General features: G+C 34.2%; 1 pseudogene; it reads left to right on the top strand.

Moving 5' to 3' along the window:
- Positions 1-16,724, top strand: part of LOC101579168 — a 53,740-nt pseudogene extending 37,016 nt beyond the window's left edge.
- The last annotated feature ends 1,999 nt before the right edge of the window (positions 16,725-18,723 follow it).

Raw genomic sequence — 18,723 nt, 5'->3', positions numbered from 1 at the left:
AAATAGATAATATATCAATCATTGCAAATTAGCTATTTTTGTTCTGAAAATCTATAACTTATGTGTTGTTATATATTTCAATGTTTCTGTCTTTGTTTTTGTTTTCGCTCTTGGTTTTACTCTTCAATATAAAAGAAAATTATAAAAAGTACTTAATTATTTAATTGACCTCACAAACACTTGCAGAGCACTTACCACTACTAAACACTTGTGAATGGTAAATAAATGCAAATACTAAATTTCAGGAGTTTTGAGGAAGCTAAAATTCTAGCTTCTAAAAATGAGAATTTTCTGAGGGGACTTCACTGACCTTATCAGACCCAAAAGCTACAACTCTTCTTGCATAGGTCTTGCTTTATCTTGGTCTTAACCATCCAGCAGAAAAGTATAAAAATGAAGTATACGAAGTAAAGCCATGCTGTTATGTTGAGCTATAGGGGTCTCAGGTCAACAATTCCTGACATTGCCAGTGAAGTGGAAGACCCCATACTATTATGGACTACTGGACTCTTTTAGAATATTTTACTGAGTTAACACACCTGTAATATTCAAATAACAGAAGTAAACATAAAAAGGTGATACAGATGAATGTCCATTTTGTATCTGTGTTTTCAAAATGGTTAGGATAGATATATAGTTACATTCTCTTAATGAATAGAAGGATTTGTTCTAGTAGTGTTTGTAAATAGGATATCATGTCCGCATGTTGTACAGCAATTAACCACTAAGAAGAATGTATGCAATGTGTTAATTATTGACATTGTCCTACCAATTTGATTTGAAACTGTCTCATTGCTATTTGTTTCTCAAAAAAATTATGGGGGAAAATAAGAATTTTACTATCTCAAATTCTTAAGGCAACTTTAGGTGTATATTATTATTGTTATTATTACTATTATTATTATTATTATTATGTTGCCATTGTAGAATTAACCTTTTAAAAATTATCTTACTTGTTTAAGATGACATACTTATACATAGCTAAGTAAAATTTCAAATCATGCTCATCCAGGTTCTCCATTCTTCTTACTAAATTACACTATTTCTGTTATAGGAGTGTAGTTTTGGTTTTATTTATCACAGTTTATATAGTAATGAAAAATAAATTGAATATAGATGTATTTGTATATGATCTAATTTATTTACATCAATTAGCTATATGACTATCTCACTTTGGTATGCCCAGCCATCTCTGATTAAATACCAGCTACATAGCTTCCTTTAGCTCCTTGGAGAAAAAACATATCATAGAAAATGGGGGCCAAAGAGGAAAGTGATCGATGACGTAGAGTGTGCCTAAGGAGAGTCACATGGGAAGAAGACACTCTCTCAGGCTTTCACAGAGAGCACATTGGCCAAGCATTGGCCGTGACTCATCCACATGGCTGACACTGACAAAGGTTCTACAATCTGAGGTACAGGATCTCAGAATAAATCCTGAGGGCATTTCACTGACCTTCTCAGACCAAAAAGCTACAACTCTTGTTGCACAGGTCCTGCTTTACCTTGGTCTTAACCATCCAGTAGAAAAGTATGAAGACAAAATATAGGAAGTAAAGAAATGTTGTTATGTTGAGCTGTGGGGGACTCAGGTCAATAATTTCTGACATTGCCAGTTAAACAGAAGACTCAATGCTATTATGGGCTACTGGACTCTTTTAGAATATTTTGCTGAGTTTACACACCTATAATATTCAATAACAGAACTTAAAAAAATGGGGTATAACTATGAATGTCCATTTTGTATCTGTGTATTCAAAGTGGTTGGGATAGATAGATAGATAGTTGCATTCTTTTAATGAATGGAATGATTTTTTCTATTGGTGTTTGTAAGCAGGATCACAAGTCTGCATCTTGTACAGCAATTAACCACTAGGAAGAATATATGCAGTGTATTATTTGTTGAAACTACTTTCGATTTGATTTGAAACTGTCTCATTGCTATATGTTTATCAATAAAACTTTTAAAAGAAAATGGGAAAGATTGTAATGTGACTTCTAAGGTTTCAATAATAATAACAAAATGGAAGAGGGAATCTTCCTAAAGGGCATTGTCTGGATATCCTGGGGATCTTCTTAGACAGCACTGTCCAGAAGTCCTGCAAGTACTTTTAAGGATGTTTTTTTACCCTGGGATCAGACTCAGGACCTTGTGCTTGCCAAGCAGGCACTTAAGCAGATGAGATATCTCTCCAGCCCAAGGATTTTTTTTAAGAAGATACAATATGATTTCACCCATAGAGTTATTTCATTTTCTCTTATGTATTCATTTCCATTCATTCCCTGGTTCTGAGTTCATTCCCTGGTTCCGCCAAAAAACAAAAACAAAAACAAACAAACCAAAAAAAAATTTCCAGCATCAATACTTCCTGAGACTAAGCACTCTGGCAAGTACTGAGCATTCACAAATGAATGAAACACATTCTTTGAATTCAAAGTGTTTGTGATTTATTTATAATGGCAACTACATTTTTCTAAAATTCTATGAACTCTGTGAACTTCAGAACTAATGTACAGGATGCATACATAATTTTAGGAACATCTGAGTTTTGGGGAAATATCATAGGTTATTTGAAATACTTCCCAGTATTACCTAGACTGACAAAGTTGATAGTCTTCCCACTTCAACTGAAAACTGACAGCAACAGAAATGCCAAAAACAATGCCTACATTAGCATTTTAAGTTTGTGATCTCCTTGGGCCCAGAAAATCTGCCTAATTGAACTACTTCTCCTCAGCAATTTGCCCAGTCCTTGTAAAAATTATGCTGTCAATATATGATTAGTGAATAAACAAATCATATCTCAGCATAAATTATAGATAAGTTTTGAAAGAAAAGAAAATAGAATATGAATGACTTTAAGGAAGAGGTTTCAGAAGAACTCAGACTAAGAGGAAGTTGTTACAAGATTAGCCTGTTTTGCATTTTGAGGACAGTTCAATTCTACTTCATTAAAATAACTCAGCTGACTCCAAATAATACTTCACAATATGTTACTAATTTTTTTGTACCTTTATCAGAGGTGATGTTCTCTACCTTGTGATTTTACATGCCTCCAACAAATTTCTTTTTTCTTTCTTTTTTTTGTCAGAACCAGGGATTGAACTCAGGCCCTTGCACTTGCCAGGCAAGCACTTAATCTACTGAGTCTTTTTTTTATTTATTTAAGTTTGTTAGTACATTTTACATACAGATAATGAACATATTCTTCATAGGAAATTTATACCCACACATGATATACTTTGAGTCCTTTTTTCCCCCAAAACCCTTCACCTCACTTGATCCCCCTTCTCCCTCACTATTTTAACCTTTTAAATATCATTTTTGGTCCTTTTTCCTTACTTCCTTTTTCCATTTCCCCACCCTAATTCTTCTTACCTTTGAAATAATTTCTTCCCATTTCACAATATCTGTTGTACATTTTGGTTCTCATTTACTCTTTCTCTTTCTCAAACCAGGGAGATATTGCAATGTTTACACATGTGAATCTTATTTATTTCACTTAAGAATATAGTTTCAACTTTCACCCATTTACTCAGAAAGGTGTATCAAATTTATCCCTCTTTATTGCAGAGCAATATTCCTTTATTTAAAAAGAAACACTTCTTTATTCATTCCTCAGGTGATAGGAATTTGGGTTGTTTTCAAAATTTAGTTAAAACAAACTGTGCTGCTATAAATATGGGTGTGCATGTATCACAATGGTATGATGTCTTAAATTCTTACAGAAAGATACACAGAAAAGGACTAGTTTGGTCAAAGGGAATGTCTACTCCATTTTTTGAGGAATCTCCATTCTAATTTCTACAATGTTTGCAGCAGTCTACACACCCATGAAAGAGTGAAAGACTCACTATTCCCCAGCCACTCAGTTCCAAAATTCAGCACAATAAAATAATAAAAGCAGTTACACAAAAGAAAAAAATAACCTATAAAGGAAAGTCCATCAGAATAAATCTAGAGTTCTCAACACAAACCCTCATCATGGAAAAATTGCAATAAGACATTGCAATCCAAAACCTCTGATTCAGATTTATGTACCCATAAAACTATCTTATAAAATTTATGGAGAAATATGATATTTCCATGACAAAGACCACTTGAGGAAATTCATGACTACTAAATCTGCTCTTTGGAATACTCATAAAAATATATTAGAGGGCCAGGGAGATGGCTCAGTAGAATAAATGCTTGCCTGGCAAGCCCAAGGGTCTGAGTTCAATTCCCAGTTCTGAAAAAAAAATATATATATATATGCTAAAATAAAGACTGCAATCATAAGAACATCAATAGAAAAAAGCTACCAGACAGGGAAAGAAGTTAAATAGATGGAACAGACAGGAAGCCAACAACAGGAAAACAATATGAGAAAGATAAGGCAATATATACGTGTTATAAATATCAATATAAATGGTCTCAGTTCATCCATTCAAACCAGAAACTGGCAGAGTAGATCAAGAAATATGATCTAACAATATACTACATTCAAGAAATCTATTTAACTCAATTAAAAAAGTCATAGTCAAAGGATGGAAAATAATAATACATGTAATAGGATTCCCTCAAAATAAAAGCAGAGACAGCTTAGATACTTGTAGACAATGTCAACTTCAAGCCAAGACTGATCAAAAGAGATACAGAGGGTCACTACATACTTGTTAAGAGAAAATTCAAGGAAGAAGAAATAACAATCATAAATATATATGTACCAAATATTAGTGCACCTGACTACATAAAACAAATATTAATGGAGATGAAATATCTAATAAGCATTAACACAATTGTAAAGGAGGACCTTAATATCTCACTCTCACAACTGGATAGATCCACTAGACAAAAACTCAACAAATAAATATCAGAATTTTAAAAATCTATTAACAAGTGAACTTAGTAGATTGCTACAGCATCCCTTGCCACATCAGAATAAACATTCTCAGATGCACATGGGACTTTTTCCAAAATAGACCACATGTTAACACATAGAACATGCCTAAGTAAATGCAGAGGAACTGAAGTTATCTCATGTATATTATCTGGCCACAGGGCAACAAAACTAGAAAGCAACTGCAAAAAAACCCCTACAAAAACTGCATAAACATTATGAAATTTAGCAACACCTCCACAAATAACCAATGTGTCACAGATGAAATTAAAGAAGAAATTAAACATTGTCTACAATGAAATGATTATGCTGATAGAAAATACTGGAATTTATGGGCCATAATACAAGTAGCACCAACAGGGAAATCTATAGAGCTTAATTTTCATAACTGGAAAAGAGAATAAGCTCAAATAAACAACTTAATGTTTGACCTCAAACTCGTAGCAAAGGAAGGACAAATCAAACACAAATGTCATGGAAGACAGGAAATGCGAAGAATGAGACAGAAACTAATACAATTGAGACTAAGAACACAGCACAAATAATCAATAAATCAAAGAATTGGTTCTTTAAAGGAGTTACCAAAATTGGTCAACCTTTAGCCAACTTTTTCAAAAAGCAGAAAGAAAAGGCTCAAATTCAAGCAATTGGGAAGAAAATTGGTGAAAACACAACAGATATTATGGCAATCCAAGAAATCATGAATACCTACTTCAAGAGAATGTGGACTCTGGGGTCTGAGGAGATAGTTTGGTGATCTAAGCACCTGCCTGTCAAGCATAAGGACCTGAGTTCAATGTCTGATACCACATACCATACTGGCCATGGAAACCAAGGCACTCTGCGCCAGCCACAGAAACCAGGCATGGTGGTGCACACCTGTAGTATCAGCACTGTGGAGACTGAGACAGGAGAATCACTACAAGTCCGAGCTACATAGTGGGACTCTATACCAAATAAATAAATAAATTATCAAAAAATTAAAAAGAATTATATGTATTCTGATAAAATGAAAAACCCATAATAAATGGTCAATTACCTAGACACATATGAATTACTAAAACTGAATCAAGAACAAATAAAAATTGAAAATAACCTGATATCAGTCAATGAAGTTAAAAATATAATTAGCGATTTACCAACATAGAAAAGCCCAGGCCCTAATGGGTTTACTATTAAATAATGCAAAAAATATAGTAATGATCTAATGCCACAAGCACTGAAACTTTTTAATGAAATCAAGTAGGAAGCAATGCTTCCAAAAGCATTCCTGGAAACAATGATTACCCTCATACTTAAACCAAAGAAGGAAGCAACCAAAAAAGTAAAATATAGGCCAATCTCCCTAATGAACATGGTTAAAACAATCTTCAATAAGATACTGGTAAACAGGGGGGCCTGCCCCTTAGCTCAGTTCTTTAAGTGGCTGCTTCAACAAAGCAGTCAGGCTCAGGTTGCTGTGGTTCGATCCGCACAACTCAAGCCAGCCAAACCTGCCCTGAAGGCATTCAGAGCCAAAAAAAAACCCCCCAACAACAACAACAAAGATACTGGTAAACAGAATTCAGGAAATCATCAAGAAGAATATATAGCGTGACTAAGTAGGACTCATTCCAAGGATGAAGGATGGTTCAACATATGCAAATCAATACACATAATCTACAATGTAACAGATTCAAAAAATCACATGATCATATCAATAGATGCAGAAAAATCATTTGACAAATCCAACACCCACTTATGATAGAAATCAGAATAGATGGTCTGTATCTCAATCTGATGAAAGCCATCATCTTAATTGATCAAAATTAAGTTTTCACTCTAAAATCAGGAAAAAAACAAAGATGTTGGCTATTACCACACCTTTACAATATAGTCATAGAAACTTTAGCCAGAGGAATTCAATGAGAGAAAGAAATATAAAGAATGAGGATAAGAAAAGAAGAAATTAAATTATCATTATTTGCAGATGGCAGGTTGCTCTACATAGAATACCTCCAAATCTATCAAATGATTCACAGATTTAATAAACAAATACACTAATATAGCTGGATATAAAAATGAACCCTACATATTCAATACAATTCCTATACATAAACAACAAAATCAGAAAAAAATTAAGAAAACGGGCCAGGAAGATGGCTCAGTGGAATAAGCACTTCCCAGCAAGCTCAAGGGCCTGAGTTCAATCCCCAGTTCCACCAAAAAAAAAAAAAAAAAAAAAAAAAAGAAATTAAGAAAACACCATCCTTCATGATAGTATCCAAAAATGAAATACCTAGGAATGAATCTAACAAAGGAAGTTAAAGAACTGTATATTGAGAATTACAGTACTCTGAAAAAGGATATCAAAGAGGATATAAAAATGTAGAGATATACCTTCCTTATGGATAAGAAGAGCAAACAATAAAAATGGTCATACTCCCAAATTTTTTATAAAGATATTATGCAACTGCAGTCAAAATATCATTATCATACCTCACAGAACTAGAGAAAACCATTACTAAATTTCATTTAGAACTAAAAGAGATCTAGAATAGCAAAAGACTTACTTGGCAACAAATAAACACAGGTGGAATTATAATTCCTGACTTGAACCTGTATTACAAAGCTACTTTGATAAAAACTACACGGTACCAGCATAAAAAAGAAAATTCCACCTTAAGGCAGAAAGAATGGCTATCATCAAGAAGTCAACCAATAGCAAATGCTGGAAAAGGTGTGGGGAAAGAGGAACCCTTCTCCATGATCAGTGGGAATGCAAACTGGTGCAACTATTATGGCAATCAGTGTGGAGATTCCTCAAAAAGGTAGAATTGGAGGTTCCATTCAAGTCAACTATTCCTCTCCTAAATATTTTTCCAAAACAACTGAAAACATCATATAACAGTGATATATGTGCACCCATGTTTATAGTAGTGCAATTTGTCATAGCTAAATCTTGGAAACAACCCAAATGCCCATCAAATGAGGAATGGATTAAAAGATGCAGTATTTTTACATAATGGAGTACTACTCAGCTATAAAAAGATAAATTTGAGGCTTTTATAGGTATAAAATAAATCAGAACTGCATGTGTAAACATCATATTGTTTCACTAGTGTGAGAACATAAAAGCAAATAAAATCTGAAAGGAACAAACTGTGAAAGGGAAATAATCTGTTCAATGGGAATGAAAAACGGATGAAGCAAAGGAAAAAAGAAAGAAGGGAAAAATACATTTATGCATATACACAGGATAGTTTTGATAATTGGGATTTTTTTCAAGACACAGCACAGTTGATTTATTTACATTTCCTTTTCTCCCAGTACACAGTAAGCATGAACAATTCTTTCAAATTGACCATTCCCTTTTTACTTATAAAAGATCTTTCCTTTTTTAGCTGTGAATAGACTGCCTTTTCAAGTGTATATTAGGCCATCACCTCAGACACATTAAGTTTATTTTACTAAAGATGGGCTATCTTGTCCCACCCACCAGACCAAGAACACAACCAAATTTACCCAAATTACCAAATTTCAGAGATTTCCATGGCCAATATACATATTCTTAGTTCCAAACTACAATGTGCCTCGTTTCTCAGAATCCACACTTTATTTCTTTTTTGCTTTTTAAAATTTTTCAATTTTTTACAGAATATAAAAGTAATAAAAACATTAGAAATGATACAAAATTTCACTAACCGAAGTAAGAGGAATTCAGCAATATTTGCTGTATTGCATAATGTTATCTTCAAATTTGTTGTACATGTTACCAGACACAAATGTGCAAATTGCCCTAAAAACAAAACAAAAATTATAAGAAATTAAAAAGAAAAAAATAAGAATAAAAAGAAAAAGTTAAGCATTAATGCCTCCTTTCAAAAGATCAGCAGAAATAGGCAGTACAACTATACAACTTATCCTAAATAATTTCTATTTATCTCACTAAAAGAAACAAAATTCCTTGTACAGTACTTTTAATTTTTTATCTTTAAAGAGAATAAAAAATATTTTTAAAATATTACAAATGATATAGAATTTCACTAAACAAAATAGAAACTGAACAGTGGTTGTTGCATTGCATGTCTTCAAAATAGCTGCTTAGATTACAACACATAAGCATGCAAACCTGGGTATTTTTATATTAAGATATATGAAAACATACCTTTCCCCTTATTTATTTTGTCCTTTTCAAAGATTTAAACATTAAAACTAAAACACTACATCTTCTGAGGAGAAAGTAGGTAGAAATCTTAAGGACATAGGGATAGGTAGAGAGTTCACAAACAAAAATCAAACTGCATAGGAAATACCTGAAAGGATCAACAATTGAGATCTCATATTTTTGAAGTTTCTGCACACCAAAAGAAATCACCAACTGACTAAAAAGAAAACACACAAACTGGGAAAAATTTATAGTGGATAGTCCTTCAGGCAAACTCCTATCTAGAACATATAAAGACCTTTTAAAAATCAGGCCTCCAGAATTCAAAGACCCAATCCAAAAATGGGCCCTTGATATGAATATACACTTCACAAATGAAGAGATACAAATGGTAAGCAAATATATCAGAAAAAATGCTCAACACCTCTTGTTATTATAGAGACACATCATATTAAGGCAATGCCAAGATTTCATCTCATTCCAGTCGGAATGGCTATCATCAAGAAATCAACCAATAAGTTCACTCTTCTTTTGCTCTTCTCTACATATATATTCTCCTAAGGGCCACAGTGAAACATACTCTATTTTGAAAAACAATACTTTCCTCATGTCAATTCCCATCTCTTTACCTGTTTGTTGTCCTAGAAAGCTAAATGGATAATTGGTTATCCAAAATAAAACAGCAAAAATGATAATTCCTAAAATGTGATATATTGCTTACAATTTCATGATCATAATCTAGGAAAGCTCCAGCACAATGTCTATTCAAAAAATGAAAAAATGATAAGAGCATTTTTGTTTGTATTTCAGAATAATTTACTCAGTTATTGTTCAAAGGGAATTTTAAAGAGGAAGTGATAATTTAGGGTTCTTATAATGGAATTTAATGTAGTTTAGTCCTTTTCCAATATTTAATATCCAAAAAGATTGCCTCATTTCTTGTAGATATTTCCAGTATTTCATTTTCTGTATCTGTGCATTTCTTAGTAATTTAAAAGAGTTACTTATACCATGGTATTCAGAGGACAATTTCTACATTAAATTCAAAACCATAATTTCCAATAAGAATGCTAACCTGTGCTTGCAGTTGGAAATCACCAAAGGCACTTATGATTGATGAGCAGGTAAATATCCAGCTGATCCTTAATAATCATGTGTTAACAAAAGAAATATTTAGAACTTCTTTAGATAAAGCAGGGAAACCTAAGTACAATATTTTGAGATGCTTTTGTTATCCTAATTTTAAAAAAATTACAGTAACAGGATAAGAAGTAAAAATAACAAAGTATGTGCAAACATTTAGCAATCACTTGTGGAGCTGTATGTGCAAAGTAGGTGTATTTATTCCTTATATATTATACATAAGTTTAGCGAAAATTTCTGTTTGTAAAAAGGAAAAAATATAACATTGCTAAAGACATGATTTCAAGGCAATGGGTAATGCCAAGTGTATATTTAAATTTTGTATAAGGAAGACAAAAGAGAAAAGGGACAAATTTTAAGTGAAAATATCATATTGAGATAGACCACTATTTTATTATATTTTTTGTTGTTTTTTGTATTTTATTTAGGGAAGGGTCTACAGAGATTCAGGGTCTCACTACTAGATCGGACTCATAGTGATGCACCTGTTTACAGCCTCCCAAGTGCTGTGATTACAGCCCCATGCCACCACGCCCAGTTTCAATTGCTGCGGGAATGGCAGGCCAGGAGATCGAACCTGAGCCTGCTTGCAAGAACTTTAATCCACTGAGCTATCTGGCCGGCTCTAGACCACTATTATAAAAACAAAAACCTGTGCATTAGAAATATGAGGAAATTAAGTAATAAATACTGACTCTGAGGAAAATATTTTCAGTCAATATCCTTATCGTTAAGTATATGTTCAGGTAAATTGATAAGAAAAGCTGAAACTTTTAACTAAAAACAATCACACAGGCTGGAAATTTAGCTTCGTAGCATTGTGTATGCCATCAAACACAAGATACTAGGTGTGAACCTTAGCAACACACACAAACACACACATCTAGTAACTGTAAAATTCACATAAATAGGTGAACTCCATGAAAATCTCCCTACATTTAAAACATTTTTGAAAAGGAAAATATAGAAAAACGCAAGAAATGAGAGAAAAACAATAACAGCCAAAATACATTTTTAAATATTTGTCTTCTTGCTCAAATACATTAAAAGTTAAATAAGTGAGTTCTATTCAGGAAATATTGAGTAGATATGATTTTTTTTGACTGAACCGAGGATTGAACTAAGGCCCTTATGCTTGCCACGTAAGTGCTTATTCTACTGAACTATTTTCCTGGTCCCAATATGATTTTTTTATATTTAACTCGCTAAAAGAAACAAAATTCCCTGAATGGTACTTTCTATTTTTTTTTATTTCTAAGAGAATAAAAAATAATTTTAAAACATTAGAAATGATATAGAATTTCACTAAATAAAATAGAAATTGAACAGTGGTTGTTATATTGCATAATGTCTTCAAATTAGCTGTTTAGATTACAAGACATAAGCATGTACACCTGGTTTGAAACAAAGTTAAATTAAAAAGGAGAAGAAAGTGGCAAGCAAGATAGCTTGGTGGTCTAAAGCACCTGCTTAAGGAAGCTTAGGCAAAGCACAGGAACTATGGTTTGATCCCCAGCACCACATGCCATTCACAGCACGGCACCCAGAATGCACTGAGCCAGCCACAAAAAAAAAATTTAAAAATTTATTTATTTATTTATTTATTTACTTATTTACTTATTTTTCTGTATTTAGGGAAGGGTCTACAGGGTGTTCAGGGTCTCACCACTAGACCGGACTCCTAGTGATTCTCCTGTTTACAGCCTCCCACAGGCTGGGATTACAGGTGCGTACCACCACACCCAGTCTCAATTGCCATCTCTGTGTGCCTCGGGGGGGGGTCAGCATGGCAGTCCTAGGGATCCTACCCTCAGCCCCTGCACCTGTTTGCAGGCTCTTTAATCCACTGAGCTCTTTGGCCAGCACAAAAAAAATTTTAAAAAGAAGCAGAAAAACTTAAACATTAACTGATTCTTTCAGTAGAGCAGCAGAAATCAGCAGTAAAATTATCCAAGCTATCCTGTACATATACATAAATATATTTTCCCTTCCTTCTTTATTTTGTCCTTTTCCTCATTCCAGTACTTTTTAATATATAAAAGCACTAAAAATATAAAGAATACAAATTAATAGCTGTAGGAGCTAAATAATAATAGAAAAGTGAATCCCTTGGATATTTTTTATTATTATCTCTTTTTGTCTCACATATTCTAGGTTTGGTGCTGAATAAAACGCAACATATAGAGTTCCATTACAATATGGGACCTCACAGTAGCAACATACAAATGTCAGTAGAAGTGTCTCAAGAATGTCTTCTTTTCTCAAGTGAAAGGGTCAGGAGAAGGTCAAAAAGCAATGGAGAGAGCTGGGGAGATGGCTCAGTGAAATAAGCACTTCCCTGGCAAGTGCAAGGGCCTGAGTTCAATCCCCGGTTCTGCAAAAAAAAAAAAAAAAAAAAGCAATGGAGAGAGAGAGGGAGAGAGGGGGAAAGAGAGAGAGACAGAGACAGAGAACTTGTAGATAACAACATTTGTTCACTAGTTGAAAGCTGCATAAATAAAAAGGTGACTAACTCCACCCATTCCATCTCATAACAAGCAAGGTCCCTAGATTCTCTGCTTCTCCAAGTTGTGACAAAGAGCATCACTCCCACGTCCACTCTGCTCCACTGTAGTAGTGGCAAGAGGACAGAGGTGAAGATGTTAATATACATTGAGCAGTAACAGGTCTCTTACCAACTTTAGTTCCAGTGAAGACCACACAAGGAAATTAAACTAACACTTGGGCCTGATGGTAGTTAAACATGCCTCACCTTCTTGGCTATGGTGCAATCAGAGAATTATTAGTGGAGGGACAGAACACTCACCATTGGTAATAAGGAATGAAGATAATACATTTCACAAGGCCAGTGTAAGCCACAAAGTTGAAGAAACAAGACAACTATCATCCTCATATATCAAAGGAAATAGAGTGGATAAAATAAAACTTCAGTGGCCAGGGAGATGGCTCAGTAGAATAAGTGCTTCCCTGGCAAGCCCAAGGGCCTGAGTTCAATCCCAGGTTCTGCAAAGAAAAACCAAAAAAAAGAAAGAAAGAAAGAAAGAAAGAAAGAAAAAAAAAAAAAAAAAAAAAAAAAAAAAAACAAACAAAAAAACAAACCTTCATTCAGTTTTCCAAAAGAAAACTTCCCATACAACATGGGACTAATGTGGGATGAGGACTATCTAAAGAGAGCACTTACTTAATATTCCATATATAACATAATACTTAGTTGACTTAATAAATAATAGTCATCAATAGGAAAATCACAAGAGCTAAAAAAGAATAAAGGATACCAATGCTGAGTTAACATAGATGATGAAATTGTGGCAATGATTTTAAAGTGAATATCATAAAATATCTCAAGTCCATCTCATTAGTCAAAATACATTTAATACAGTCATTCAGACTTCAGGCTGTTACCCACTAGTCTCATTTGTCCATCATGTGTGCTGTAGTTGGAGCCTTACTGTGTCACAGTCATTTTCACTGGTTGCTTCATCCCACTGGTGTAGGTAGGGAGAAGCTGGTTACCTAGATTCTTCCAGCAAGATCTGTAGCCAGGTCCTGCCCATTTTGGATCCCTTGTGATTTATTATTTGACCATTTATCATTCAAAAGTATGCTTAAGATTTTCCACATATTTAAAAACCTCCTAATTGTCCCATTTGTGTTCTCCAATTTCTTTCTATTTCATTTTGATGATGCCATTTTGTGATATTAATGCTTTAAGAACTTTATAAATTAATTCTATGACGCGATATGGCTTATGCCTCATGCACGCTACATGTGTACTTAGAAAAGTATGCCCTATTTTTTATTATATATAATGTTCTAAAATACCTATATGTGTATTTGCTTAATGTTATTAGACTTCTGCTTTAGATCTAAAATGACCTCTATTAGAATTATGACAGACTTCTCAACATAAACTTGCAAATCACAATGAACTTGGAATGAAGAAATTCAAGTCCTGAAAGAAAACAATTTCCAACACAAATTGATGTACCCTACAAAACTATCTTTCAATATTAACAGAGAAATAAGATACTTACATGACAAAGCACAACTGATGATATTCAAGACCACAAAACCATGTCTACGAAGAGTACGAAAAGATAATGCAGCCAGAAATTGAAAGGACTACAGGTTCAAGAATAACAACGGAAAGAAACCACCAGTCACCACAAGCAATTAAACAGAGAGGAAAAGCAGTGAAACAACAGCAGGAAAGTAACATGACAAAGATAAGCCAATGCACAGCAGTTAAACGCATTAATGTAAATGGCCTCAATTCACAAAACAAAAGAAACAATCTGGCAGAATGGATCAAGAAACAAGATCCAATAATATTCTGTATAAAAGAAACACATTCAACTCAAAAAGTAATTCATAGATGGAAAGTGAAAAGAATCTTCCATATAAGAACCCAGAAAAGTCAGGGGTAGGTATTCTGTTTGCAGACAATTTGAAATTCAAACAAAGAATGATCAAAAGAGATTAACATATAGAAATATAGAGATGAGACAAAAGCCTAATGTCCCAAGGGAGCAGGGAGCAATAGACCGAGCCCAGGGAGAGCTGCCATCTCTCACTTATAAATCCCGGAAGGCAGGGATTCAAGGCTGCAGATAACAGCTTCTCCTGCTGGCGCCCTGTTCTTTGATCCCTTGTCTGGGACATTATCAGCTAGCATTTGTGTGAACCTAGTGTTAGGCAAATGGTGGAAGTCCATAGAGATAGTAGTTTGTGTTCCCTACAGTAATTATGCACATTCTTTGGCCTGCCTTTAGCCTTCAATAAGTGTGAGATGCTTCTGAGGCTCTGGGCTCACTTCAAGACAGACTAATCTCAGTGAGGCCTCTGAAGCTGTATTTTTCAGGTCTTCTTATCATTTCTTTCAGCACCAAACTCATAACATACAACATAAATGTCACTATATACTTACCAGGGGATAACCTCAAAAGGAAACAATAGCAATCATAAATATGTATGCAACAAATAGAGAAGCATGTAACTGTAAAATCCAAATATTAATAGACATGAAAAATTGCATCAGCAATAATATAATTGTAATGGGGAAACTTAGTACCCCATAGTCACAAAGAGATAGATCAACTAGAGAAAAAAATCAGCAAAGAAATATCAGAAATGAACCAAACCTCCAAACATGTAAACTTAGTAAAGCTTGACAGAGTATTACACTAAACAACATCTGAGTACATATTCTACTCAGCTGCATATAAAATGTTCTCTAAAACAGATTGTATATATAAAAGTAGCTGCAGCCATCCCGAAGGCAGCCTTTGCTATGGAAGCCCAGACACCCATGTTGGGATCTGAGCCAACGATGCTTGGTTCACCCACATCTCCAAAGCCAGGAGTGAATTCTCCATTTTTACCTAGGTTTTTGTTTGTTTGTTTGTTTTGGCAGAACCAGGGATTGAACTCAGGCTCTTGTGCCTGCCAGGGAAGTTCTTATTCTACTGAGCCATCTCTCCGGGCCCCCTTACCTAGGTTCTTTTTTTTTTTAACCTAGGTTCTTAATGGGGGATTTATCAGCTCATGACTCTCTCAATTGGTGACTTTTCAAAGGAATAATAGGAATAATGGAATTGAGGTCACCTTTACTTGCTGGTAGGTCACTATCACAATCAGTTGTACCAGCTAATAAAGATAAAAGTGGAGCTTCACCAGTTATAAGTATATATGATGACATTTCCAGCCCAGGCCTTGGATCAACCCCTTTAACTTCAAAAAGACAGACAAACATTTCAGTAATGCAGAGCTCTCTTGTTGGAGTTACAACTTGTACTCCAACTTGTACTTTTTTTTAAATGTTTCCTTTATTTCTTTTTTTTTATGGTCAGCTCAGCCCACCCTGTGGGCGGGGCTGGCATGGCATGTGGTGCTGGGGATCGAACCGAGGTCTCTGCATGCTCGCCTAAGCAGGCGCTTTAGAACACTGAGCTATCTCGCCAGCCCTCCAACTTGTACTTGAACTGGGCAAACTGTGTTTAGTCCAGCAGATATTAGTCAACCAAGAAAGACGGCACTATCTCCTGCCCAGTTGGCTCCTTCCTATATGCAATGAGATTCTCTCACCTCAGAAGAAAGATGAGAGAAAGGTGTTTGGCTTTCTACAAGCATCTGCTTCCTATATATCATTACAATTTGCACAATATGGAAGTATCTTAAAACATGTGATGTTTAACACAAAAAATTGGATGCATATTCATTATCAATCTAAACTGCAGGCCCCGAAGGTAAAAGTAAAGATGGGAGAATATTTGGAGAATCCATCATGATTGGCAGAAAACCATGTATAGACAAAAATGTTGTGGAAAACAGTGACAGAGGTGCTTTGTCATCTTCTTCGCTAGCTTTAACACCCCCAATCAAAACTCTAGGAGCACCAACACAGCCTAGAGGTGCTCTGATGATTTCTACCATGTGCCCTCTTGCTACAGCATACAAAGCTTCTATTAGGCTACCAGGCTACTTCTGAGAAATGCCAAAAAAAAGATGAAAGTCTTGTATCCAAAAAAATGGAATACATGTTCTGCTGGTAGTGTAATAGGAACTAAGAACTCAGCTACCAAGGAGGAGCTTGCTCCAGTAAAAGCAGTTCATTGAGTACTGCCAGTTTCCTTCAGTTAGTTGTATAACCATTCATGACAGTGCTGGCTAGCTTCTCATACAAAGCCTTTTTCTTTAAAGATACAGCCTGTTTCTAGCTTGAATTTTAAAAGATGCTCAAGACACATTTCAAAGAAAATTAAAAATTCCTGTGGAATGGATTTTGTTTCTGTAATAGTGCATGCTGACACACAAAAACCAGCATTAATTACTATAAATTAAAAGATTGAAGTTGCAGGGAGGCCACAAAGTCTTTGTCAGAAAGTAGATGAATTTCATGAAGAAGCATGGCTGCTTGTACCAAGACACATTGATTATAATTAGTAGTTTGAATTGTGGTCTTATAATTTATATAATATTTAATATTTTAATTATCTTTGTATATTTCCTGTCTTCAATTGTCATCATTTAGAGTCCTAAACCCATTCTTTTTAAAAATCTACCAATAAAACTTCTTGATAATAAAAAATAAAATAGACCATATACTAGGCCACAGAACATACTTAAGTAAATGAAAAGTAATGGAAATTATCCATACATATTAGTTGACCATACTGCAATGAAATTGGAAATTAGTGGCAAAGGATGCCACAAATATTTGATAAACACATGGAAATTAAATAATACTCTCCTGAACAACTAATGGGTCACAGATAAAATTAAAGAATAAATTAAACAATATCTACAATTAAGTGAAAATTCAGATAAAACATACCAGATATTCTGACATGCAAACGTACTCCAAAAAGAGAAATTCATAGCATTGGATTCTCATGTTAAGAAAATAAAATAAGCACAAATAAACACATGCTGCACCTCAAAATTCTAGAAAAAGAAGAGCAAGTGAAGCCCAAATTGTATACAAAGAAGGAAATTATAAAGATCAGAATAAAAATAAATGAAATGGGGGCTGGTGAGATGGCTCAGTGGTCTAAAGCACCTACTTAGAACAAGCTTAGCAAAAGCACAGGGACCGCGGTTCAATCCCCCAGCACCACATGTCAGCCAGCCCCGCCCCCTGGTGGACTGAGCTGGCCACACACACACACACACACACACACACACTAAATAAAAAAAATAAAAATAAATGAAATGGAGACTAAGGAAACACTACAAAGGAATAATGAATCAATAAGTTGGTTTCTTGAAAGAATAAATAAAATTGATAAATCCTTAACAAATCTTATCAAAAACAGGAAAAACCCCTCAAATTCATGCAATGCAGAATGAAACAAGTAAAATCATTAGAGATCTTGTGGAAACTCAGGTCATCAATAACTATTTCAAAAATCTGTCATCACATAGGATGAAAAACACAGAAGAAATGGACAGATTCCTAGATATCTATGAATTACCAAAAATGAATCAAGATGATATAAAAATTCTGAGTGACAGAATTTCAGTTAATGAAATTTAAAATATAACTAAAACCTTCCAATAAAGAAAAGCCCAGGACCTGATGGGTTTACTGCTGAATTCTATGACAATTTTGGAGATTTAATGTCAACACTCCTCAAACTATTTCATGAAAGTGAAATGAAAACAATATTCATTAACTCATTCCAGAAGGCAAAAACCTGACACTAAAATCACAGAAACACCCACTCAAAACAAAGAACTACAGCCAATTTTCCTAATGTACATGCATCAAAAATCTTCAATAAGATACTAGCAAACATAATCTAGCAAATTATCAAGAAGATTATATATTATGATCAAGTGCAATTAATCTCAGGAATGCAAGGGTGATTAGACATATTCATATCAATAAATGCAATATACTGTATCAACAGATCCAAAGACAAAAATCACATAATCATCTCAATATATGCAGAAAAATATTTTTACAAACTCTAACACTATATGGGGCTGGTGAGATGGCTCAGTGGTCTAAAGCACCTACTTAGAACAAGCTTAGCAAAGCACAGGGAC

The sequence above is a fragment of the Octodon degus genome, unplaced genomic scaffold (assembly GCF_000260255.1).
Source record: "Octodon degus isolate 3935 unplaced genomic scaffold, OctDeg1.0 scaffold00439, whole genome shotgun sequence".
Taxonomy (NCBI): Eukaryota; Metazoa; Chordata; class Mammalia; order Rodentia; family Octodontidae; genus Octodon; species Octodon degus.
This window is presented reverse-complemented; position numbering and strand designations above follow the sequence as displayed.